The sequence below is a fragment of the Anas platyrhynchos genome, chromosome 19, assembly GCF_047663525.1.
Source record: "Anas platyrhynchos isolate ZD024472 breed Pekin duck chromosome 19, IASCAAS_PekinDuck_T2T, whole genome shotgun sequence".
In the NCBI taxonomy this organism is placed as follows: domain Eukaryota; kingdom Metazoa; phylum Chordata; class Aves; order Anseriformes; family Anatidae; genus Anas; species Anas platyrhynchos.
The window spans coordinates 9,934,159-9,958,928 of record NC_092605.1 but is presented as its reverse complement, the minus strand read 5'-3'; the positions used below and the strand labels follow the sequence as shown (position 1 = coordinate 9,958,928).

Below are 24,770 nucleotides of genomic sequence, written 5' to 3'. Positions count from 1 at the left end.
CTAGTGGGTCAGCCTGTCAGCTGAACCGTTTTATACTGCCCTGAAGTGAATGGTGTTGGCATTTGGCCACCAATTCAGCAGCAGCCTTGAACTCTGCTTTCTCTTCCACTTCAGGTGAGGCAGATTTATTCGCAACTTACCACAGATTTGCAATTCAGTATTTATTTGCAGGACGCCTGGTTCCTTGGGCAGCGAGGCTGGGAGCACCAAAGGTTTGTTTTGGATCCCGCGTTTATTGCAAAGGAAGGGTTGGTTGCGTCAGATTCCTTCTGGTCACATTTGCTGTGTGGTATACACAAGAAGTGTCTGTTAGGAGTCAATGAAAATACCACTGAGGTTACATTAACATAGCTAATAGCTGTGTTAATAAATGCCATATAAGAAAATGAGAAGGAATATTTTCAGCCAGGTCCGAAGCTATGTGAAAAATGCATTTGATTAATGAGATCCATTTCTGCCTGAATGGGACCTTTATAATCATCTGACAATCTATCTGTGTCCTATTCTTGCTGGGTAAGTATTTGCAGCTCAGCTTTTTAGGCTATATTTCAGAAGATCTGCTGTCTGCTTGGCCTCTCTCACAGACTGCTTGGCAGGAGCTGCTGGAGGATATTTGCAGCCTCCATCCCGTTTGGAGATGAGAACAACAAACCAAAGCCACCAGCAGCCAACAGAAGGTGCGTGCAGGGGGGCTCACTCCGTCCCTGTTTGTAAATCATGGGAGCATCAAAGAAATGCACTGGTGTAAGTAGATGTAAGTAGCCTATTTCTTTCCGATAGGAATGATATTTGGAGGACGGCAGCAGCTCAGACAGTGCCACAGCTGCTCTGGGATACACACATTACCAAACCGCTGTTTTTTCTGGTTTTGTATCAGAATGTCAAGAGCATAAATGAGTCCCCAAACTTTCACCCACACAGGCTGACTCTGTTTCCCTACGCCTTGTAAAGGCTGGTCAGCATACACTTGTATATTCCCAACCAGACAGCTACAACATCATCCAGACAAAAGTTTTCTTCAGTATCACATTCTGTGTACTGGAGTAGCCAAGGTGGGATGGGAGTACAGCTAACGGGAGGAATTCTTGCTATTAGAGAGGAGGGGAAAAAAAAGAAGCAGCAACTTGTTGATTAAATCTGAGGTAACCCGTTAAAAGTAGGTTTACGTGCCTCTTGCAGGGTTCTAGCTTGAACAGTGCCAATTCATACTGGGGATTCTGCAGCTTGTGTTGAAAACACAGATGTGAGAGCTCATGCAGTGCCCTGCAAACAGCGCCCGAAGCAACGCTCCCCACCTCATTTTAGACACACTAGGAATTAAGGCAATAATCTTTTCTCAAATGGTTGAAAAGCTGAATGGCATAATCTGTCCTTAGATACAAGAGTCACCCACGCCGTGTTGTCCCGCAGGCAGCGGACGGTGCGTGGAGGAGCTTAGGAGCTGGTGTCAGATACCCATGTGCTGGCCAGATGCTTTTATTGGAGCACCAGTGAATCGCTGCTGCTGTGATCTGCTAATTGTTTTGACACCAGGGGAGTTGAAAAGCGCTGGCGAACACTTGGCTCGACTGAAATGTGTGTTTTAGTTAAATGACCCCAGGGATGATCAGAGTCAATTTTCCTGCTTATGTCTGCTGCCCTGGCGCTTGAGGTGGTTCTGGTCAGTGCTACAGAAAACAAGCTCGTATTTGGTTAGTTCCTTCTGCATAACACACGAAGAATAGGAGTGCCTGTTCAAAGCCAGAGGCTCCAACTCAAGGAGCCACTTAAGCACATGCCCTAATCAGGACAGCACTTGAGTGCATTCATGCTTATCTGTAAGCACGTGCTTGAGTTTCACTGGTCTGCACGGGGTTTGCACCCAGGTCTAAGCGTCAGCACATACTGAAGTGCTTTCCCAAGATGTTTGCCAGAACCAGGACCTAAGTGAGAAAAATGAGCGTGTCACGTCTGGCCACATTTGAATATCTCACTGCTGGTTTTGCAACTGTGAGGAAATCCTGACAAACTTCATTTCCCTTAAGGTCAGATAAATTATTTTCCACTTATCCCCTTGCTCTGTCCTCAGACACACGAGGAGGCAGAGGACCATCTCAAATCTCTGCTCATTCGGGTGCGAGCTGGAGAACAGAAGAATGTTGGCTCTTGGAAAGAATTTGTTTCAGACTCATCCATTAAAATCAGTGTGTTGATTCTTCCACAGTTGACTTGTAATGGCTCCCAGGAGTTTCTCTCCCAGAAGTGAGGTCAAACATATTGACTTTTCTTTCTTTCCTCGCAGCTTTTCAACACTGGACAAATGATTGCTTTGATAATTAAACTTTCACAAACCCAAGGCACAGTGATGGTAAGGAAGGACTGTGTCGCTAGCAGCGAGCACCCCTGCTTGATGAACTTGCAACCTTTTGGGGACTACATATCCTTCACAAGCAGAAAAGGTGCTAACTGGGGATATTTTCAGTTTAAAGCCAAAAAAGGTGAATTCATGAAGTTACCCTGCCTAACGTGCTACCTTGATCTGACTCTTGCCGAGCTACCTGCTGCACAAGTCACGCTGTTTCTAACGATGGCACAGTGGAATCAGCACATGGAGAAGGCTTCCACAGGATCAAGGGAATGGACTGCCCAGATTTCAAATCAAGGTAAATTAATGTCAGCCAGAGAAACTACAGTAAAGACAGGAAAACAAGGATTCAGAAGGGATACAGCGGCAAGATGTCAACAAATTATAGATGTCATTAGGAAGATCTTCCCTGCAGCTGTGAAAAATCTGGATGTGGCCATCTGAGACAGAACCAAACTTGCATTTTCATAGGACCCAGGGCCCTTTTGCACTGAAGATGAAGCACAAGAAGTCCTTGTTCTGCTCTTGCCTTTGTTACTCCACCTTAGCAGGCAGGACTCAAACACATTGACCATGCAACCACCCCTGGAAGGTCTGTCCCATTTGAAGAATCCCATCCCAGTCCCCTCCACGTCTCTCCCTCCTAACTCACAGCACGAGACTTCCTACACCCCTTCACTGGGACAGATAATTCTCACCCCTTCCTTCATGACAGTTGCACTTCAGCTGCCCTCTAACCAAGGAGGTGTCGAGTCCCACAAGCCAGGAAATCCTCACTTCCCTCCCCAGGAGGGCTACCTCTTCCTGCAGAGGCTTCACCTTTTATAACCCCATCCATCAAGTTAATCGGGCCTCTCAAGTGAGGGTTACCTGACCAATATGATCCATTTCAACCTCTCCATCCTGGTAATGGAGGAAAATCTACTCAACCACAATCACCCTAAGGCATTTATAGCCGCTCTCCCCAGGTGGCCTGAAAGCTGAAGCTAAACAAATGTAGACATGCTTTTTTGCTTTTTTTTTTTTTTTCCCCTCTTCTTTTTCCCTCCTCCTAGCAGTGACCCTAATTAATCTTTGGAAGAACTTACAGAAATTCTGGTAGTTGCAGAAGTTATGGTAGACTTTTCCATTGCTAGAAATTTTGAGGTCAGGATGGGATGCTTTTCCATACTGTGGTTCAAACAGGAATAAGTCCAGACAAGTCCGAGAGGCTAGGAATATGAGACCAGAAGATCATAATCAACCCTTAATGTTTATGAGACCACATCAGTACTGACCTTGAGGAGAATATACCAAAGTCATCCCAGGTTTGAATCCAGAGGATTGGCTCTGGCATCATGAGATGCAGCTGCAAGAGGCTCCCAGGGGCAGGGACTGCAGGGTGGATGCAGCAGAACACGTCCTGTTCAGCACGTGGCCCTTCCTAAGTCAACAAGGAGCAGATAGGTCCCAGGCAGCACTGATGCTAATTAAAGGTTTTAAATACATCATCCTTAGGCCTGTTATTAGTATTTACTAAGTTACCTCAGCTGTTTCTTTTCAGAAGGTTAAAGAGGCAAAGCATTTTCACCCCAAGCAGACCTCCTACCTCTATCTTGCCCTCTCTCATGCATACACACGGTATTTGAGCATTTAATCCCTAATTTTACCAGGAACTAGCGAGAGCCTGATGTTATTGCCTGAGACGAGGAAGAATTGAAACACACAGCCCGAGGAGAGGATGACTCAGAGGCTGGTTTACCAGCAGTTTCAGTAAACACGTGTTTACAGACACCCCTTTCAACCCCACAGGCTGCTGTGGGTTTTCTTGGCATGACAGAAGGTGACACTAAATGAAAGAGTCTCAGTTGCACAGGAAGAAACCCAAGATCTCTTGTGATGCAAGGACAGATTAAAAGAAAGTGCCCACATTGTCCGAGCAGGATATCCTTTACGTGGAGAGCTATAAATGAACGAGGACACCTTGTTCTGTATGAATCACACCTCTGTTCTCGCTTTGCTGCCCCTGTGCTCTAACCCAAGGAAACATTTTTCCTTAAAGACCTCCTGACATTGTCACTAGCTTTGCAGACTGCTCGTGCTTTGTACACAGGAAAAGTCACTTTTGGAGGAGCGTTTAGGTGAAAGAAGATGGACTTTTCTGCACCGAGGAATAACTCCTCATAAATCTGCCAGAGCACATTCATCTGTCTTGCAAGCTTGCCTCGAGCCCCCAGTATCTCTCCTCATCAAGGTCACATCTGTTTAAACGTGCACGGGGAGGCTGAGCCAGCCACTGGGGAAACATTGATTTGTGATCCAGTATTGCAACAGCCTGAGCACTTAATATGATCAAAACATCCCATTCCGTGTCATTATTATAGACCTCGAAATATTTATTTTCATTACCTAGGACTTAAAGATGAAAAGGGCAGAAGTGGCTCTAGGGTATGGCTGTAGGTGGGAGAACCCTAACTTGTCTCAGCTGCCTACACACCCAAAAATGAACTGCTCTGATAGCCCAAAGCAGGGGCTGATGGATATTTCAGTAGGCTTGAGGTCACCGTTGCGAGTTTCCAGCTGAAACATAAGTGACACAGGTCAGGGCTTCACAACAGCTGCCATTGCATGGATTGAGGAGACAGAAACACACCACCATGAAGCCTGGTATGGTGAAGATCCTGATCACCCTCTTTCTGACTTTATTTTCACCATTTTCCAACTGAAGAAAGTGTTACTCCAGCAAAAGAGCTGCCTTTGAAGAGATGAAGTCGTCTCAGCCCCCTCGCTGTCAGCAGCACTGCAGGGAACGCCATCCTCTTGGACACCCGCACAGATCCGCGTCTGTCCTTCCCAGCTGCGCCCAGCGAAAAACGCTCTTGGCAAACGCTCTCCAATAAACCTAGCCCCTGCAGTGGTCCTGCTCCAAGCAGCATCCTGATCCCATGAACGGTCCAGCAGCTCCCTCCATCCTCAGGGTTTGTCTGGCCAGCTCTTTCTCCGAGCTAAGCAATACGAGTGAAATATGGAAGCAGACGGAGAGGAAGTGTAGTTAGCATTCATTCATTGCTTATGTTGTACAAGCTGTCAGAACTAATGAAATTTTATGACAGACGGGCAGCGATCAGCTCCTCGGTGTTATTTATCTTTCTCACTCCTGGCTCTACACCCCGGGTAATTCTTCATTCATCTTTAAAAATGGCAGGATGACTAAGCGCAGGATCCACCTACCCTGAAAACTAGCAAATTGTGTCAATGTGTGGGGATAATTAATAATCACCTGGCTCGAGTGATGAGCGACTGCCCCACTTCCTCTCTCCTACCGAGCTCCCAAAAACTCCAAGAACATCCATTACTGGGGATTTGCCCTTCCCCCTTCTGCCATCTCTCCTCGAGCTCCAACAGATGTTTGCGGAGACATTCCTCAGGCTGAAGGCGCTGGTGGATGGCGCGGTGGGCACCGGCTCCCGATCCGCATCATTTATCCTGAGAGGTGCCAGCGAGGCTTGACAGATTCATTTGTAATAGCTTTGTAGTAGATGATGCAAATTGATGCAAAACATATGAGTGAAGCCAGCTTCATTCGCCACCTGTTAATGGCAGGAGCGCGGTGCGGGGGGAGGAAGCGCAGCGCTGTGCCTGCACGGAAACTGCCTCACCTGCTGACGGGGTGGAGGTCGCCCATGCTCAGGATGAAAGCAGTGGAAGGAGAAGCAGAGGAACGTAAAAAATAAATGTTTTTGTCTCCAAATGGAAGGATGCACCTTCTTATGGAAGCGATACTCTGTGCAGGCACGAAAATCGGTTTTGCTCCAGGGCTGCCGTGTGAAGGTGGAGTCCTTGGCGCATTCAGCACTGCGAGATGTTCCCCTGCATCCGTCAACAAATCCTTATTTTTACTTGGCAGTGTATCGAACCAAGGCTGATTACCTGCAAAATTCTTCCTTAAAATATCATCTGTAGGCCTCAGAGTTAAGACTGAGATGAATGAGGCATTCAGCCCTCCCCAGAGCTGCAGACCGGGGCTGCCTGCGGGGTGGGTGAGCCGCCCTGCTTTGCTTAAATGTGGTTCACATCCAGCCCCGAAGGGCAGGACGGGAGAGCCAGATTCTCCGTGCTGCTCCAAGGGGGTCTTCTGCCGCTGATTTTGGACCATTCATTCAAAATCAGTCATATTTAGGCACAAACAGTGAAGAGAGAAAAAGTTATAAGAAGAAAGCAGAAATGTGCTTCTAAACTTCTCTGGGATTTGTAGCTTCTGGATGTGTTTGTGATTGCTCTGTTTTTTCTGTAAAGGGGATTATGATGCAGCGAACATTCACACGGGTGAAAGAAAATAACCCAAACAGCTGCCTCCACTTAACCACCAGATTTTTCAGAGGCTTTTGGGAAGGGCAGAAAGCTGGGACCTTAGACACCAAACCAGCCTGGTTTGGGGTAGCTACGAAAGAAGAAGGAAAAAAAAAACTATTAAAGGAAGGTGATAAATCTACTTCTAAAGATCATACAAAGATAGGAAAGGTTATGAGAAAACATGCCCAGTATGAGATATTGAAAAAAATGAGTCTGCTTCTGCCTTCTGGGGGGTGATTCCCAAAAAGCAATCTCTGTGCTCCTAATAGACTGCTTAAATGCAAGAGGTTGGAGTAAAAGATTGCAGGAGAGTGACAGACCTAGAACTCCTCGTCATTCTACTCTGGATCCAGACCATCCACATGGACCAGCTGGAGCAGCAGCACAGGGTGTGCTGCTGGGCCCCAGGCCTTCTTCAAAACCTCCAATTTCTGCTGTTTATTTCCTTTTTTTTTTTTTTTTGTCTGCTTTTTCCTGCCTTTTTATTTATTTTTTTTTGTTTCCAGCCAGGCAATAACCTTCTGGCAGGACTCAAATCAAGAATCTTGCTCGAGCCAGCCTTATCTTCAAGAGGCATTTTCAATTAACTTTAACTCAGAAACAAAATGACTAAATGGGGAGTCCCTCTCCCTTTGAGCTCCCTCCGCGATGCCATGCGGCAGTGGGAGACGTGCGGTGCCCTCTGTCAGACCAGAGGGGTGCAGTCCCCAAAGTGAGGCCCTGGCTGTCTAAGGGGCCGTGACAGCATCACTGCAAGAGCCGAACAGAGCTTCCTGCTCTGCCTGCCAGCCCTGCAGGACCCAGGGCACTTGCTTGCCTCTCACTTCTGCTCTGCCAGCACGATGCTGTGGCAAAAAATCGCCAGCTCTGGGGCCCGAGCAGCTGCTTTCCCTGAAATTTTGCCTCTTTGGAATGGGAGCCGAGGAGTTGAGTGACCGACAGGCTGAGCCGCGGGGAAGGAGGCCTGGAGAAGTTGAAATCCCTGGAAAACAGACACTTATCCCTTCCTCCCCTAAGATCTGTGGATGATGGACCTCACAGCTGCAGTCCCATGATTATTATGTTCTCCTAGGAACAAGCTGCTCCCCAGAGTGAGAACCATGGCATGAACTCGGGGCAGGAGCAGGGAGAGGCGAGCGCCTGTCCTGGCTGCAGAACCAGGCAGTTTGGGGCAGCTGGGCAGGCTGTGATGCAGCTGCATCAGGGGAGGCATCTCTTCTACAGGGGCTCTGATACCTCTTGAGCTAAAGCAGCACCTCAGAGGGGGAAAATACCAAGACCCTTTCAGCAGGTTAAAGGAAACAGAAGCTCCCTTTGGAGATTTCCTCGAGGCTGCGCTGTTCTTCCCCCCTGTTCGGCAAGAGAGAAAATGGAAAATGTGGGAAACCTTTTGGCAATGGGAGACGTCTGCCTTTCCCTTCCAGCTGATGGAACGATGCAGTGGGAACTCAGGCTTCTTCCCTCTGCTGGGGTCTCAGAGGAGGGTCCCATGAGATGGGAGCTACACGGCTCAGCCCTGACCTCCTCCATCGCCCCTGCACCAGGCACAAGGTGGCACCCACACGGGTCCCAGGGTCCCCAGGCTCGGGGCATCCCACAGGTGCCCTGACCCAAGCAGGTGTTATCCTCTCAGACAGGAACCAGGAAATGTGAGGAAACCAGTACTGGCTCCTGCTCCTGGGTCTAATTTAATGAGCAACCTCCAATCGACTGTAATGGGTCTGGACTCTCTCACAAGCCAGAAATCTGGGTCTGGATTTAATAAGAATGTCTTCAGCACATTTTATTTTGAAGTCTGCTACAAGGAGAGACAACTGGATGCAAAAACCAGTTTGCCCTGCATTTAAGAGTAGTTCAGCTCACTTTTTCCACTGCAAATATTCAACCAAGCCCCGTGGTCCCCATGCTGTCCCAACCTCAGTCCCATCCCACCATGCTCATCAACTTACCCCTAAAATCACAGATCCTAACAGGGATGTTGGCCATGAGATGCGACGCCTGTCCTGCTAGCAGCATCCTTGGCTCAGCAGCACCTGTAGCACCTATTTCACCACCAGCCCCCTCTCGCCATGGCTACGGGCATGGCCAGGATCGAATAAATCCCAGGAGGGTGCAGGAACAGCCGAGACATCCAGCCACTGGATGGGTTTGGGGACCACGAAATTTTCCAACTCATCTGAATTGGCCACGTGGACTAAACAGCAGATCCTGGCTGCCTGTGCGCACAAGGTTTAATTTCCTAATTGGAATTTCATGGAAAAGCTGCACCTTTCTGATTAGTCGTCCCAGCATGAGCGCTCCCTCGTAACACAGACATCTGCCCTCCGGACTAACCTTTCTAGAAGCTGCATCAACAAAGTAATGCTAATAAAAATATCCATCTGTGCTTAAAGATAAACAAAGCATTAATACACCAAACTGAGGCTTAGATTATATTAGAGTCAGCTTTAATGATATTACACATCTGTTAGGATGTATTTCCCACCCGGGCCATCTCTCTCGTGCTTTTAAAATATCTTCAGATGAAAAAACGCTCATGTGTTTCCCCGGGAGCCCTTCGTGTGCGTCACCGCCGCAGCCAGCACTGCTCCGAGTGCCCCTTCCCTGCTGGGATGGGGCCTGGGGACCGGGGTCTGCAACCTAAACAGGAATATATCCAAAAGCCAATGTCCCCAGCGATCCCTGCCGGGGTTTTAGAGCCTCTCCAAAGCTCTTTGTGTCCCTTCCCCAGGCAGCAGGGGAAGAAATACTTCAAACCCCAGAAACCAGGCACTTCTGCCAGTGCCTCAGAAACGCCTGCTGTGTGTGCCCGCGTACATCCAGGGGGAAAGGAAACATCCTCGTGGTACCTCACGTCCTGCAAGGCTTCCAGGAAAACTGATTTAACGTGTTGGCAATCTTATCTGAAGAGAACTGATAAAGTTCTTCTAAAAGGGTGGTACTATCCTGTTATCCATGCAAAGCTGCCTGCAGATTAGAGCCTGCAATTCCCAGGACTGGGATGTAATTCTGCCTCCCCCTGTTCTGCGCCTCCTGTCTGCACATCTGTGAAATGGGAATAGCAGCCACTGCCTGCCCCCCAACACAGCCGCGGGACAAGGGGCATTCTCATCCCACCAAGCTTTTAGAGCAAAAAAAAAGCAAAATAGAAGCATCCCTACCCTCACTGCTGGCCCTTCAGAGAAACAGCTGCTTATTCAGCACCAGAAACCCCGGTGTTAATTACAGACACGTATCAGATAGTGCTGAAGAAGGGCTGTCAAACGTGAAATTGTTGACTACACCTGCTCCATCGCCTGAAAGCGTTTCCTCTTTCAAGCTCTGGGGTTGTCTGAATTTTCCTGAGCTCCAGCTGGGGACAGGGGCTTGCCTGCCTGCAGCAACAAAGTGCTCACTTGGGGCTGGTGCTCGCCTGTCCCCAGTGCCTCCCACCCCTTGTTCACCATCCACACACCAGCTGTGACTTCAGAAGAACAGCAGCGCTCCTTTGGACGGATTTTTGCTGTTCCACCACGGATTTGCCAAGATCTGATTCCTCGGGTGAAATATTAGGGAGAGCAACGTGCTCAAAGCTCGTTTGCTTCCACTGGGTGTATTCCTCTGCGTTACAGGAGCACTGAGGGATGCCTGCCGTGCTCCAGGTCCCAGTGTCCAACAGGTTGCACCAACACACAGGAGCAGCACATGCTTCCAGGGAAAGCCAGAAGCTGGAACACTCAGGCTCAGAGCTAACAAAATATTTGGTACCTTTATTTTTGCCAATACGGAATCAATATAGAGAGCTATCTATATGGATCGAGTTCGCCTCAAGTGTCTTAAAACCCATCTATATGAACTGTAGAATAGGGAAAGCAGGCACAAAAAAGGGAAATAACTTGGAGCAATAAGGAATTACAGCAAATCCAATATGCCTTAGAAATACCGCAGTGTCTCACAGCCTGGCTTACCTGCCAGGATGCATGAGCTCAATTTGGGGTGCTGAGATGTTATCGTTATCTGTTATTGTTCTGTGTTAGACGAGGTGCAGATGTTGAGACATTTGAGGAGTTCAATAGGTGCATAGAAAGATGCCTTAAGTACCTCTGTGCTCTCCAGGAGGCAAGAGGAAGAGGTAGCAAATTCTCCCGTTTCTGCATATCCCTGGTTAACGCGGTGCGGGATGTTACTTTCCCATCTGGAGAGATGCCGCTCGCTTATCTCCTCGCTGGCGCGGAGCAGGGTGTAATGCCAGCGTGACTCAGAGGCTTCCTTCCAGCGGAGAGCTCCGGAGGGGAGACGGCATCTCTCAGGAAATGGCAGATTGAAAAAGCAGAGCCATCCTGGCTAAAAACACTGAAAACCAGAGCACCGGTTTCCATGACAGAAAATTATATTCCTCTCGTGGAGCGTTATTAGTAGAGGAAACAGAGATCCTTCTGCAACACTCAGCTCGCTGAAGTTTTTCCAAGAATATTTACAAAATCGCCAAGGTATCGGCAGAGATATTTGTGGTGGGTGGGAGAGGGCTGCAGAGCTGTGAAGCCTGGAGGGCTTGGGCCACGATGGGACAGTGCTGGGGGTGATGGGGATGGAGGGAGGCGGCCACCAAAATCCCTCGTGCCATCTCAGCAAGAATCTGCCCTGTGAGCCCTGCAGGCACCGTGGTGTAGGAAGTGTTAAGGTAGAGCTGGAAGGGAAAGCAGCCTAAAAGCAGCTCATGCATCAGGGGCAAGGTTTAGCCAGCAAAAAGAGAGCAGCCGTACCCTAAGCCACATCACCCATAGGTCCTCCTGCGATGCAGGGTGCAGCTCCCAGCTGTGCGGCTCAGCCTGCCTCCTGTCGAACATGGGAGATGTTTAAAAGCTCTGTTTCTTCAAAGGATTAATTTGTCTTTTGATGCAGCAAACACTCTGACGAATGCTACTTTCGCTATCACATTCAAACACACACCATTTTCGAAGTTAATAAACCCATTTGCTGCCAAATAACCGTGTTCTTTTTTTTTTTCCTTTTTTTTTTTTTCCAATTTCACTCCATCAGGATGATAAGAGGTTTAATGTCTTCGTGGCCTCTCCTTCTTCCTTCAGTAGCTAAATCAGGTGTAACTATCACTGCAGAGAGCAGCACTTTTTCCCTGTTACACAACCACTGTGCCTTTTTCCTTCTCCCCAGCCGGTGCAGATGACACCAAACCCCTGCCTGCCCAAAGGGCGATGCTTCCACTGGCCACATCCAGCAGAGAGATGAGCCCAGAGCAAGCCATGGGAGTGGAGATGCTCTTGGGCCAGGAGTTGCCTTTTGTTTGAAACCCCAGCCTGTTACACAGCCCCTGTACAGCCCCGCTTGCGTGTCCTCCTCTGTGGCACAGCATCCTCGTAGGAGAGGATGGTGCGATGTGGGGGTGCTCTCCTGCCCCATAAAACACAATTTGGGCTCTGGAGGAACGCTTCGGCACAAGGAATCATTTACATTCTTCCATCATCGTAAATAAGAGCAAGGCAGGGTTTATAACTCATGGGATGTTTCCCCTTTGATAGTGTATCAACAGCTACCCCGCAGCACCACTGCTGGTGGTTGTATGGGCGCAGCACTCATGGCCCTGCTGGGGTGCAGCCCCCAGGAGGGAAAACCACAGGCTGGAAACACCACAGGGGCTACGGGTGCTCGCGTTGCAGCACACAGAGATAATGCTGATGTGTGAGAAGACTCGGGTCTGCAAAGCACCACATAAACTATCTGGTTTGGAATAATAGGATTATTTCTTTCTTTTCAAAGGGGACTAATTTCGAAACAAATTTCAAATTCCCCCATCAATTTAAGGAAGCTGTTTCTTTCACATTTATGCTAGCAAAATATGCAAGTATAAACAGCATCATCTAGCTCAAAGACTGAAAGCTTACTGAGGCCTAAACCACAGATCAGCTAAGTCAACACAAAATTTTCCATTGATTTTGCTGGACTTTGCATCAGGCTCTAAGAGTAAAAAAAAAAAAAAAAAGTGATTAATAAGATGAGTCCAAGGAAAAAAGATATGGTTGGAGGCAGGAAAAGGACTATGAGCAAGGGCTGTAAAACTTGAGAACCTTCTCACCACAAATGCTCAGAAACCTTAAACCGTAACCTGGCATCTGGATACAGCATCTTCCCCTGCGAGCAAAGTCTCAGCTTCCCAAGTCTACGATTCCTGGTTTCCCCCTGCCAATTTTCTTCCAGCATGCGCAGCCTTCTCATTTTTCAGCCAATGCCTGTGATGAATCCTGGAGCAGTAAGCTCTTTTTGCATGGTTTGCTTCCAAATTCCGAGCTCTGAAACCTTTTCAGTTGTCTGTAGAAAGATCACAGCCAGGCACTTGGAGCAGCAGAGCAGAGTTGCGTCGTAATCAAGATCTGTTCTCTTCATTTGAATGCATCAGTGCTTACAGCAGGAGATTCTGACTGTAAAATACACACTCTTTTTTATCCTTTACTAATTTTAATCTTTCTTTTTCACTTGTCACTGCTGCTCACAAGGCAGGCTTTTTTTTGCTGAGGCTTTCAGCAGAATGCCTTAAAGCGAAGGGAGATAACAAGACCTAATAACCCTCTTTATCACAGAATAAATAAATAAGAGAACAACTCCTCCATTTAGGTGTTGCAGATATAATTGAATGTTCCTTTGAAAACACTTTGATCAATGTAACTTGTTAAACTTTTGCTTTTGTCTCAAATTTAGCTTCTGGTCTTTTCATGTCGGTTGAAAAGCTTGGTTACTCTACTCGGCTTTATCTCAAAGTGATTAGTGGGGTATTTTGGGAATGGTTTCTGCGTGCCTCCTACACCCTGATAACAATAAAGTCCTACCCACCTGAGAGAGGAAGGCTTGCACTGAAAATGGGTAAGAAGTGGCATTTTGGCTGGCTTGCTCGTCCTATCATTTCCACTTTCACCACAGTGGCACGATATTACCCACATATATTATACAGACATACTTCACTGCAGATTGCACACACGCGAAAACATAAAAGCGTGCATGCCTCCAGGTCTTGGCGGGTTTACCAGGAAAGAAATATTTATCCTGGCAAAATCAAAGTCTGACAATAAAAGGAATTGCTATAATATAGAATGAATACATGCTTTGTTATCTAGAGGCAGAGGCATTACTGGCCTAGAGCAGATCACGGGTTCATCTGGCCCAGCCCCTGCCTTTGACCATGGCAAAATACTGCAGAGGAAGGGGTAAGAGCCGTACAGGACCTCATTAATTTGTTTAAGCAGATTGATAAACAAAAGGCCCATCAAGTCAGCTTAAGATATTTCAAGATTGATTGTTAATTACTAAATTAAAGAGCTCTCCATTCTGCTCTAGGTAAACTCAAAAACCAAGCAAACAAGAAACAGTGAGTGAAGGGCACAAATTTCCCCAGGAATGAAGGTTTCGAGCCCAGCCCTACCTGCACACTGAGTCACCTGGCCTATGTCAACAGCATCTGGGTACTCCTAGGGGCATGTTGGCAATAACCTGCTCATGGCTGAAATCCAGCCCGTGCTGCTTTCTGGATTCACGGGAAGGCCCATTTTCTTTTGCTGTAATAGGTGAACAGCTTCATTTTCCTGCTCTTCCCCCTGCACCCCACTTCTTTACCACTTCTCCTTTTGTTCCGTGACACTAAATAAAAAGGCATGCCCACTTGCCATTAATTTCTCAATAAAAATCTAAGGAGATTGGAAAAAAAATGGTCTTGAATATAAACAGCTGATTTTAGCACCTTTCGAGGATCCTGGGCATCCCGCACAAGTACTGCACGGAGAGAGAAAGCAACGTGCTGAAATTCCCATGCAAGGTCCACCTGGGGTTAGGACCCAGCATTCCTGCACCTTTCGCTCTGAAATCTCAGCCCAAGTGCACAGGCCTCCCTTACAAAAAGCAGGGTCTCTCCTGTAGTAGTATTTTTAGAAAACCATTAAATATTTGAGAAGGATCGGCTGTTTTATCTGGGGAGGTGGGGACGGGGCGGTCCCATACCCAGGGCTGGCTTGCCCACTCCAATCTCCCTTTCAGTGAGGAGCGCTGCCCAGAGGGGGACACCTTCCTGAAAAACAGGAAGGTGTCAGCTCAGCCTGGGAAGGACAAGGCCATGGGACAGCTCCGAGCCGCTCAGGGCCATCTTCCCGACAACTTATAGGTGAGGGCTTTGTTGAGACATGTGCATGTCATAAAACTTCTGAGCTGTAACTAATGGGTGAGTCGAACAAAATTTCCTTTAATGTCCTCATTTGCTACTTGAGTGGCCCATTTTCTCAGATCACTCAGTAAAAATACAGTTTCCTTAGATATCCTGCTATCTCAGGACTTGGTACTCTGTCTTGAAGCCTTATTTTTTTTTTCATTTATTCTTTTTTTGTGCCTCTGGATGTTTGCACATTAATAAAGGGGCTTATCAGGCTGGGGGGAGTTTCAAAAGCTGTGTAATGAACAAGTGGCATTCAGTCTAATTACGGGACCTCAGTTTTTCGTGCGTGTTCTCAAGAAGAGCAAATCAACAGGAATGATTTTAGAAGTACGAGAAATGGGTCAGTCTGACAGAAAGTACATTTTCTGAAACAATTTGCTTTGGAGCTAGGATTACCTTCTTTTGTGTCAAGCCAAATTTGGGGGTTCTAACTCCAGCTTTACTCCTAGTTCATGCAGGCAGGGAGGGTTTGAGTAGAAACTTGGCAAGGCCCAGAGAACCTGGCTGAGTCCCCCTCCTTTCTGTGCTTGCTCAAAGCATCACAGAACTGTTTTCAAACCAGAGAGCCTCAAAAGCTGGCTGCCAATATTCAGATTTACAAATAGGACTTTTGTTCAACGGTTCATGATTTACATGGGATGGTTCATGTTTTCTAACACTGCCCCAGTCACATGTGGTACATCTGAAAACACAACCAGTTATTTGACAGCTTCCTTTCTGCATTTGTAATGATGCCAACACTGGCACCAAGTCTTCAGTAGCTTTTCTTTCCAGAAATAATCACACACTTTTGCACAGGGAATGGTATTCCTGGGGCTCACAGAAAAATGAGGACAGGGAATTTCTGTATCAGGAACTGGCTGATGTAGGCCTGGGTTTCACCTCACTTTTATATCTTTAATTTAAAATAGGGATGTTGAGCTTGAATTTTTTACCGTTCAGTTAATTAATGCTTACAGAGTGAGATGTGAACATGTCATGGAGTGCAGGCTGTTAGGAGGCTTCTGAGCCTCGCTCCCACCTCCTGCACATCACTGGCGAGGGGCACAGATGATTTCCAGCACAGACACGGGTCAGCATAACATCTGGCTGCTCCAGAGATGTCACCCAGTGATGGGTTTTGCTCTGTATCTACTCATTATAGAAATAAAGCAGCTGGCTTCTTAACCACCATCCTACCAGCACTGCCTAGCATTAATTCCTCCTCCGTGGGCTTTGTATGTGGAGGAAGCAGAGGGAAGAGAGGCAGCAAAGCAATCGCACAGGAGCAGCTGCTATTGCTGAGGAAGGAGGGACAAGGTGGGGTGATGGAGAGCAGCACCTCGGGTTGTTAAATTGGGTTGCTGCTAGTGCACTTCAATTTCTAGGCTGCTCTTTGTGTTGACTTTCACTCACCAGGTCCATAAGGACCACAATGATGAAGCCAAGAGCTTGCCATGGATTTCACAGCACTGAGCACAAACACAGGGCTGCACCATGAAAAGCAGAAATGTGGCTGGTTTGTGCCACTCTCAGCCATTCCTGCCTAAAAGTGGAGCGCAGTAAATACCACTGAGCGTGGCCTGACAAAAAAGCAGACGCCTTCAGGCAAATGCCACAAAAGTCCTCATATGGGAAACCTATTTAGAATGATCTCTAAAATCTCCCTCAGCCCCAGCTTGCACTCTTTGAAGACAAACACCCACCTGATGAGCTGAGGCCTCCTTCTCGAGAGGATGCTCAGCCTTCAGGACTTCAGCTCACCATGCTCTGTTCTTCAAGCAATGACAAAAATGCTCTCATTACAGAAGCACGCAGAATAGCTAAGGTGATGCTGGGGGACAGAGACGGGAGAGTGGCTGAGGTCTGGCCTGGAGGCAGCGAGCTCACACAGGAAATAACATCATTTTTTGCTGAGGGGAATACATAACCAGAATTCTGCCCTGCTTTCACAGCCCCTCTGCATCCTCCCCGAGTCTGTCCGTAGAGCAGCGACACAACGGGTGCTTTGGAGGCAAACCCCAAAGCTTACGGCTTCAGAGGAATCAGAAGAGCAACCGTTCTGTGAGAAGACCCATCTCAGGAAATTCTGCTTATTATTCCCTCATAGCTGCACAAACATCACATGAATTCAGAGGATTTTAAGCAACAAAACAAATCATTCCGAAGCCCATTTCAGCAGTTTCTCTTTTGAATAAACAACTGCCACATATATTGTCTCTCTTCATGGCTCTGCAATCCCAGCTTTACACACCTGCCACAGCCTTGATTTAGTACGTAACGCAGCTCCAGATGTGACTCCCCAAAGTACTGTGCTGCTCCTGGGGATTCCTGTCCTGGTGGTGGCAGCTCCCGCTCTGTGCTAAACATTTCCTGGGAATACAGATCTGTAATCCTATGCTCGAACGCTGGTGTGCAAAGTTCAGCTCCGTGATCAATCAAGCTGCTTGGGTTCCTTGTTAAGAGATGCCCCAAAACACACAACTGGTGTCAGCAGGGGGTAAATCCTGATTCGGACTGGTTCAGCAAACCTGGTGCAGCTGGGAGCAGGAGTGCCAGCCCATGGCCCTAGCTAACAAAGGGGCCAGCATTTTGCAGATGGAAGTAGAAATTAAATGACTTGACAAAGGCCGCCAGATTCATGAAGGGACCTGGTCCTTGGGACCCAAACTCTCTGATGAGTGCAAGAAAAAATCTGAGCCAAGACCATTGTATTCCTGCTAAGGACCAAACAGCACAGCTTCGAGACTGGTAACTTCTTTCCAGGCAGGAAGAATTACTAAGAAATGGAAGTGATAGAGACAGCGAGGACTTCCTGACTTTGTTAAAGTCAACGTGAATTACAGATGTTTACTTGAAAGATGCTTTTTTTTTTTTTTTAATCCATCTTCTGACACAAAAGAGAGCTGTGAGAATATGAGATCTATTTCAGTGCATTAAACAGTTCCTTTCTCAGGTAATTTTATTTGAGCTGCTCTGAAATGAAAAACTGGGAAGAAAAAGCATTTAGGGTCATTTTGCCCAATCTATTTTTTTTTTTTTTACTTGAAAAGCATATATTGAAGTAATTTTAATCATTAAAAATCTTTGTGAAAGGAAGTTCTGGAATATTTCACTTCCGACTGGAACATTTCTACTTTTCTAAAATCTTTTGGTTTGGCCAGGGATATTCGCCACCAAATCCGGCACAAGTCCTCAGATGGATATTTTTGGCTCAAGTATTCCTTAATCAGCAAAAGTTTCTTTTAAATAGGACTTGGCCAAAGAGGAGCCAGGCAGCACTTCTGGGACGTGAGTGGCTCAGGCCCCCGGGAGAACCAGCATGGGGCTGGGGCCGGGCCCCTGGGGGGCGTTCATCGCTCTCCATGTGAAATCTGCACCACAGGAATGTTTTTTGTCCAGGCAAGAACCAGTTCAACTACATCTCTGTCAAAACTCTTTCCAAATCAAACTTTGTTCTTTAAGGCTTGCAAGCTTTCAGCAGCACTTGGTCATACAGGCTTCTGGGTTTAAGCACGTGCACTTCTTGCACTGCCCAGTTCCGTCAAAAGCTGTCACCTAGGAATAACAGAAAGGCCATTCAAATATTTTTCTAGCTAATCCTAAACACAGAGTGCTGGTGCAGGGAGAAAGGAAGAGATTTTTGCAAGAGGTACAAATCTATGAGGTTTTACACGATGTATAAGCTATGGGACGTGTTGTGAGTGGAACCACCAAGGCCTCAGCTTTGGAGACTTGCCCTTTGCTGCACTGCGTGCTCCCCATCACTGAGAGAGCAGCTGCTCAGTGCGTGGTAAGCAACCAGCTCGAGATTTTCAGATTTTGGATAACATTTGAATTTTGAAATTGTATGAGAGAGAGAACACTTCTTTTCAATCCATGATGCTGGGACTGAAAACTCCCCTTGTGTGACTTCCTGGGGGCTCACCGAGAGCCACCGGCTGTCTCGGTGTCTGTATTTCCCTACAGTGGAATGCCCTTCATGGGATATGCTCAACATCTTCTCCAGCCACATCAGAGGAGCCAATGTTTCTCCTTTGCAATGACTTTCTTTCAAGAAAGAGACACACAGCTTCATGGAAAGGAAGGCTAATGGGTCACCCATGGCAGCACGTAGGAGCCTCACACAAGACCAGGCGCTACTGAAAGCTGTGGTACGAACATGGGACAAAAAAGGACCTCCCCAAAATACTAGAGTCACCTGCCACTGCCACTGCTGAGACAGCAGCTCATCCAGATACCAGAGCATGAGAACCCAAAACCTAACACAAAATGCATTTTCAGCAAGACAAATGGCCTGCAGATCACCCCCTCGCTGGCTGAGCTGCCAAGCCAGTCTTTCCAACTCCCCTGTACAGTGAAAAACGTTTAACAAAATTAGAACAGAAAGCTCCAGGGAAAAAAACATTTTCTGACTACTGTAATAATGATTTGACGCTAACCAAATACAAGCACACAGATAGATCAGTATCAGCTAATGGTCTGTTCCAAAGGCCATTGAAATCAAAGTCAGCCTTCCCTTTGATCTTGGTATTTTCCCTAGGTCAGGTTCCAAGTTTACAAATCGCATACTATAACAAAAGATGTTTCACAACACACATCCACTCATATGAAAGAAACCTGTGTCTGGAAAGATTTTTTTCCCCGTGCTGATGCCTTAAACTTCTTCTATAGTTGTAATTGTGCAGGTCTGAGGGAAGGGAACTCACCTACAGAGGAAGAACTTGGTCCTTCGAGCTGCTCCCCTCGCCCCCTGAGCCACCATACATATTTCAGTGGGACGGCAATACACGGTCCCTGGAGCAGAATATCATGTCCAGTCCTTCTGTAGCTCTTACCAAGCAATGAGATACAGATAACCCAGCTCTGCAAAGCAAAACCCCTTGACCAGTGTTTTCAATTGCAAATTCTTGCCAAGTTAAGTTTACTTATTGATGGTGACAGATTAAATCCATCTACATTTTGTACTTACTGCTCTGCTGTTTCTCTGTTGTTGTTCCATTTTGCTCTTAGTACAGAACTCACAAGTTCAGTGAAACAAGGAATTAAGCAGTGAAACAAGGAATTAAATTCAAGCAGGCTGAATAGAGCTTGCTATGCATGGGAGAATTTCACATCCAACACCGTAAGGCCACGCTCGGATCTCTTGACTTCAGAGCTCTTATCTCTGCATTTAATTGACTGCCTTTTGTAGTCTTTGAGAGTACATGCTTGGAAACAATGTCTGCTACAGACATGCCTGCCTGCCAGTGTAAAACATCCAGGTTTACACGCTACAAAAGATTTGAAAGACCCTGAGCTGAGAGCTGATATAACCCCATGGCTCCTACACCTGCAAAGCTTTCCACCGTCGTCATGGCAGAACAGCTCTTCTGGGTGAAGCCTTTGATTTTCCTTTGCCTTCCTCTCTTGCCAAAGCCTAGGAGAAAAGGGTCCCAATGCTGGCAGCCCATCTGCAGCCCTGCCTCCTGCCTGTCAACCAAGGAAACCATCAGAGCAGAACATTTGCTAGCTCAGATATGTTTTCTGACCCAACTGGTTCCTGGTAAAATAAAGCAGATTAGCTTAAGCTAATGCTAAGGACAGTTTTCAAAAGATAGACAGTAACTTTAACCACGTAGCTGTCTGGTGTTCTGGAAGCTCTTAACCCATTTGTCAAACAGGGACTCAGGGCCCTAAGGCAATACAGTTCTACTGAAATTATTACCCAAAATCTTGGTGCAGGCCTAATACTTGAGAAGAGGCTCTTGCTGGCACCTCTCCCTCCTTCAGACAGGAGGATCTGAAGCAGGAACTCCACTTCCATCGTAGTTTGCACAGCTTTTCAGCCCAGGTCATTCATGCTGTGCTGGTGCAAGTCTACTGTACAACACTGACTTAAGAAGATCACAGAACGTAGAATGGCTTGGGTTGGAAGATACCATAAAGACCATTTGGTTCCAACGCCCTGCCATGGGCAGGACACCTCCCACCAGCCCAGGCTGCCCCCAGCCCCATCCAACCTGACCTTGGGCACTGCCAGGGATGGGGTCTGCAGCTGGGACAGGCAGGAGATCAAAGGAAACCACGTTAACTGAGCACAGGGCAGGGGACCCACGGGTATAGCTTTGCCATCAATATGTCCAGATGGCTAGGTTCCTCAAAGCCTTTAAGTAGCCCAGGAAAGCCAAGTTCTCAGCTCCCAGGAGCTGCTTTTAATTGGCAGAGGAGCCTCCATCTCCTCCCCAAACGCACGCACAGCAAGCACAGCCTGTCCCCCTCCTCCTGCCCTTCTCCTGGCACTGGCAAAGGACTGCAGCACCGTGCAGCTAACACCAGCTTCATTCAGCTACCTTTTCTCTTAGCCCTTTCAGCAGCCACAGTCCTGCCAAGCATCACAGCAAAAGGGAATTTTGAAGAGTTCCATGAAGTGACGTGCAAATAATGGGCAACAGCTGAGCATCAGGATGATGTCTCACCATCCACCACTGCAGCAGGACGTAGGGAGTAGGGGAAAAGCCAGAAATGCCCTCAAAATTCTTCCTCTTTCATGCTGGGCACCTGCACCTTGTCTCTGGTTAGGAGGAGCGCCGCCCAACTGTCTCCTGCAGCAGAGGTCGCACAGTAACAGTCTCGCAGTGCAGCATCGTTGCTGACAGCATAATGAGGCAGATGGACAACGCGGTCCAAACTTGCCTTTAAGCTGGTGGCTGCGATACACATCTTTAAATCTGTTTAATTACGCTCCCAGCCTAACTAGTTATCACATTCCTGGTTGGCTTCAAAGTCTCTGGGGTTGAGGCTGTAGGTAAGAGGGCGATGTATATCACTGTCTGTGCGGCTCGGGAGCTAACGCAGCCGTGATTTCGGTGTAGCAGCTCAGAGAGAGAAGGAATGGGAATTATGGGCTGCAACGGCACAAGACATTCAGGTTCTGGGTGCACAAGTCTCTTCCTGCCTATTTTGAGAAGGATGCTGCAAGATCATTACTAAGACTGTTAGAAAATGTGAGTTATTTTGCACAGGAAAAAAAAAATTGGAATTTTTCCCTGAACTCTCTGAACTCTTCTCTGAAAGAAATGCCTGTTATCAAATAGACATTAAAAAAAAAGCAATTCATACTGAAATGGATACAATTCTGATGTGATTTCTGGGTGTTTTGGAGAAAAGGTGAAAAGCAAGATGCATTTTTATGAAATCGGAAGGTGCAAATTTTAAGGGATTCTTTAAATGACCATTTAAAGTTGCACATCTCTAGTCTGCAGCAGAACAGAAAAACAGAAACAAACCAAAACAAACACCAGAGACAACGGTGAGGCCAGCTGCAGGGATGTAAATGCGGCAGGCCCGTCAGTACAGTTCTGAGGTTTCAATAGGAATCTGAAAATATTCATCCTGTGAGAAATGTTTGATAATGAGAGAACTCTATTGGGTTGTTTCCTATCCCCTCAAATACCTTCACAAAAGCAGTCCCATTCCACAACAAGATCCATTTTTCAGGCACTGTTTGCAGCAAGCACAGCGCACAGTTCATACCACCACGAATTCATTACTTGTGAAATCCTGGCTTTATGTTTTGTATTACAATTCATCACTTACGCCCCAGGAATCCTCAATCACAGGTAATAGGTATTTAAGCAGTTTCCGCTATGAATGCAGACTAAAACATCAGAAACATTTTCAATCTGTCAACATTTTCACAATCTACTGCTTTTCTTAATATCGCGGACAATAAAAAAGAGCTGCGGCTGATCAGAAAACTGCAATTCCATTCTGCCAAACAATTTGAGGTTTTGCAAATTGTTTTCACTCGGATGCAAAAGGAAACCGAAAGGTTCAGAAACTTGTGGCCAACGTGTGGCTCTCACGGCCCCCTTTTAGGGTCCAGCCCTCCTAAAATGCAAGCCCCCCTTTGCCTGCTTGGTGATGCAGGCAGCGTCCTGACCCCCGGGTTCAGTCTCTATTACACTGCAACAACAGTTTCATTTTCCTTCAGAAGCAAAGCAATTTCAAAGCCTTGAAATGTTTCTAATTACGTCTGTTGTTTATGAGTGCTACATGATCACTGGAGTATACGTGAAGAATATTTGCACTTTCCAGGAGTTTTTGAACTTCAGCCAGAATGCGACCCATAAAGCCCCACCGCCACCGCTTTCCTTATCCAGCCACGCGGTTTTTCTGAATGTTGCTGCAGGTTCGTCCTGCTGAAACTCTGAAATTTCTGCCTAATACTTCGGTTGTGATTGAAAAAAAGTCTGGTCAAAATATTTCAGCCAGATCTAATTTATTACCCACTGTAAATGCCCGTGGAGTGAACTCATCTTTCTTATTTGCCAAACTACTGACCCAATCACTTTTTGTACTGCTGGATCAATTTTAGCTTAAATTGCTTTTGTCTGCATAAATTACATCCCTTTGTGAACAGGAGGGCTCCTGCCTCTCCCCACACGCAGCGAGCAGCATCTGAAAAGTTGATCCTTGAGTTTCAGGAATCTCAGGGGGAAACGAGGTATTTCAGAGATAGCATTTAAAGGATCGAGGCCTTAAATTGTATCGCATTGACCGCATCGGGCGCACTATTAGTCTTGCTGAAACCAGCAGAACTACTCACACGAGCAGAGATATGATTAATGCCTGCAGGAGTGCCTTTCCTTTGGGTGCAGTGGAAATCAGACGTCATCTTCGTGGTCAGCAGCGCTTGAAACGTGGCTGCACATGGGACGCGGGAAGCTCAGACAAGGGACCCAGCTCCGTCCCCCTTGGCAGGCTGTCAAGGCAGAAGCGGCTCTGAGCCCTGAATCAGACCAAAATTTCAAAGTGACAATCAGCTGCAATTAACGGCTTCCACAGCTGCTTTCCAAAGTCCAAAATAACGTTCGGATGTGCCTGTGCCTGATTTAAATCTCGGGGGATAAACTGCATGTAGCAAGGCTGACACGTGCGATAGACATAGTGTCGCCTATCATAAGCTCATTAACAAAGTAATCAAAGCCTGGATAGATCAGTGTGAGCTCACAGCTAATCACCTCACCACGCACAGCCCCGCGTGATGAAGGAGAGAATTTCACTCACAGACCCAAATTCGCACCCGCTCCCCCCAAATCCGCTCCGATCTTTGATTTCACTGTAAAGCGTTTGACATCAGAAATAATGAGACACCCTTTCAAGAGTCGTTCCTTTTCATACGCTGAATGTTAATTTGAGCCCATCACTCATTAAAAAGGACAGTGTCACGTCGTCGGTCCTTGCTAGATTGGGAGCCATTATCCTGATGCTTAGATCAAAACCCTGAAGAACACAACGCGTGGGGCTACCTTGCAGGACCAGGACCTAAAAGCCCACTCCCAGACATCCTCCAGCACCGGAGTATTTTAAAGCTGGCTCCACAGCTGTAATTTGCAGCTGCTGTTTAGATACTTTACAGAAACAGCCTGGCAATCTCATAAACAACAGCCTTATTGCAGCGTATCTGCCTGTATATTTTCTTGCTCCAGTGGGAAATGCTGCAGGGAGAATCTCATCGACACTTCTGCCCTGACGTCCAGAACAACAACGTGCAAAGGAACAGCGAAATACCAAAGCTTCTCAATCTTTCTCCAGTCAAAATCTGAGAGTTGCCTGTGTCAGGCGGCAGTTTGGGTGGGTTTGCCGAACCAGCTGACCCAACAAACTACACTTTTGCACTAATTAGATTTTCATTATTGGGACGTCTAGAAGCCAGGCACAGTGCACAATTTATCTGCTGGCCTGGGGGACAGCTTTCAGTGGATAAACGACCAGAAGCCAGCTGTGAAGGAGGTCGTCCTGCCTTCTGATGGAGAACTTACAGCTTCTGGTCGTTTGAGGAACCCAGAGTGTTTTCATTTCTTGCGGCTTTTCAAATACAGTCTGCATTTATGAAATATGCAGAGGCTATGCTTGCCTGCAAGTGACAACTGGAAATTAAGG

The 24,770-nt window shown here is 47.0% G+C and overlaps 1 long non-coding RNA gene across 2 annotated transcripts; it reads right to left on the bottom strand.

Annotated features, from left to right (window-relative positions):
- Window positions 1-213: 213 nt before the first annotated feature.
- On the bottom strand, window positions 214-6,605 carry LOC106020354 (uncharacterized). 2 transcript variants are annotated; one of them, XR_005260129.2, is made up of 4 exons: window positions 5,604-6,605; window positions 3,638-5,328; window positions 3,433-3,555; window positions 214-2,666 (listed from the first exon to the last, which is right to left on the bottom strand). It is a non-coding gene; the product is annotated as an uncharacterized lncRNA (long non-coding RNA). The 2 variants fall into 2 exon arrangements; XR_001195817.5 differs by having other exon boundaries at window positions 3,638-6,265.
- Window positions 6,606-24,770: the final 18,165 nt, after the last annotated feature.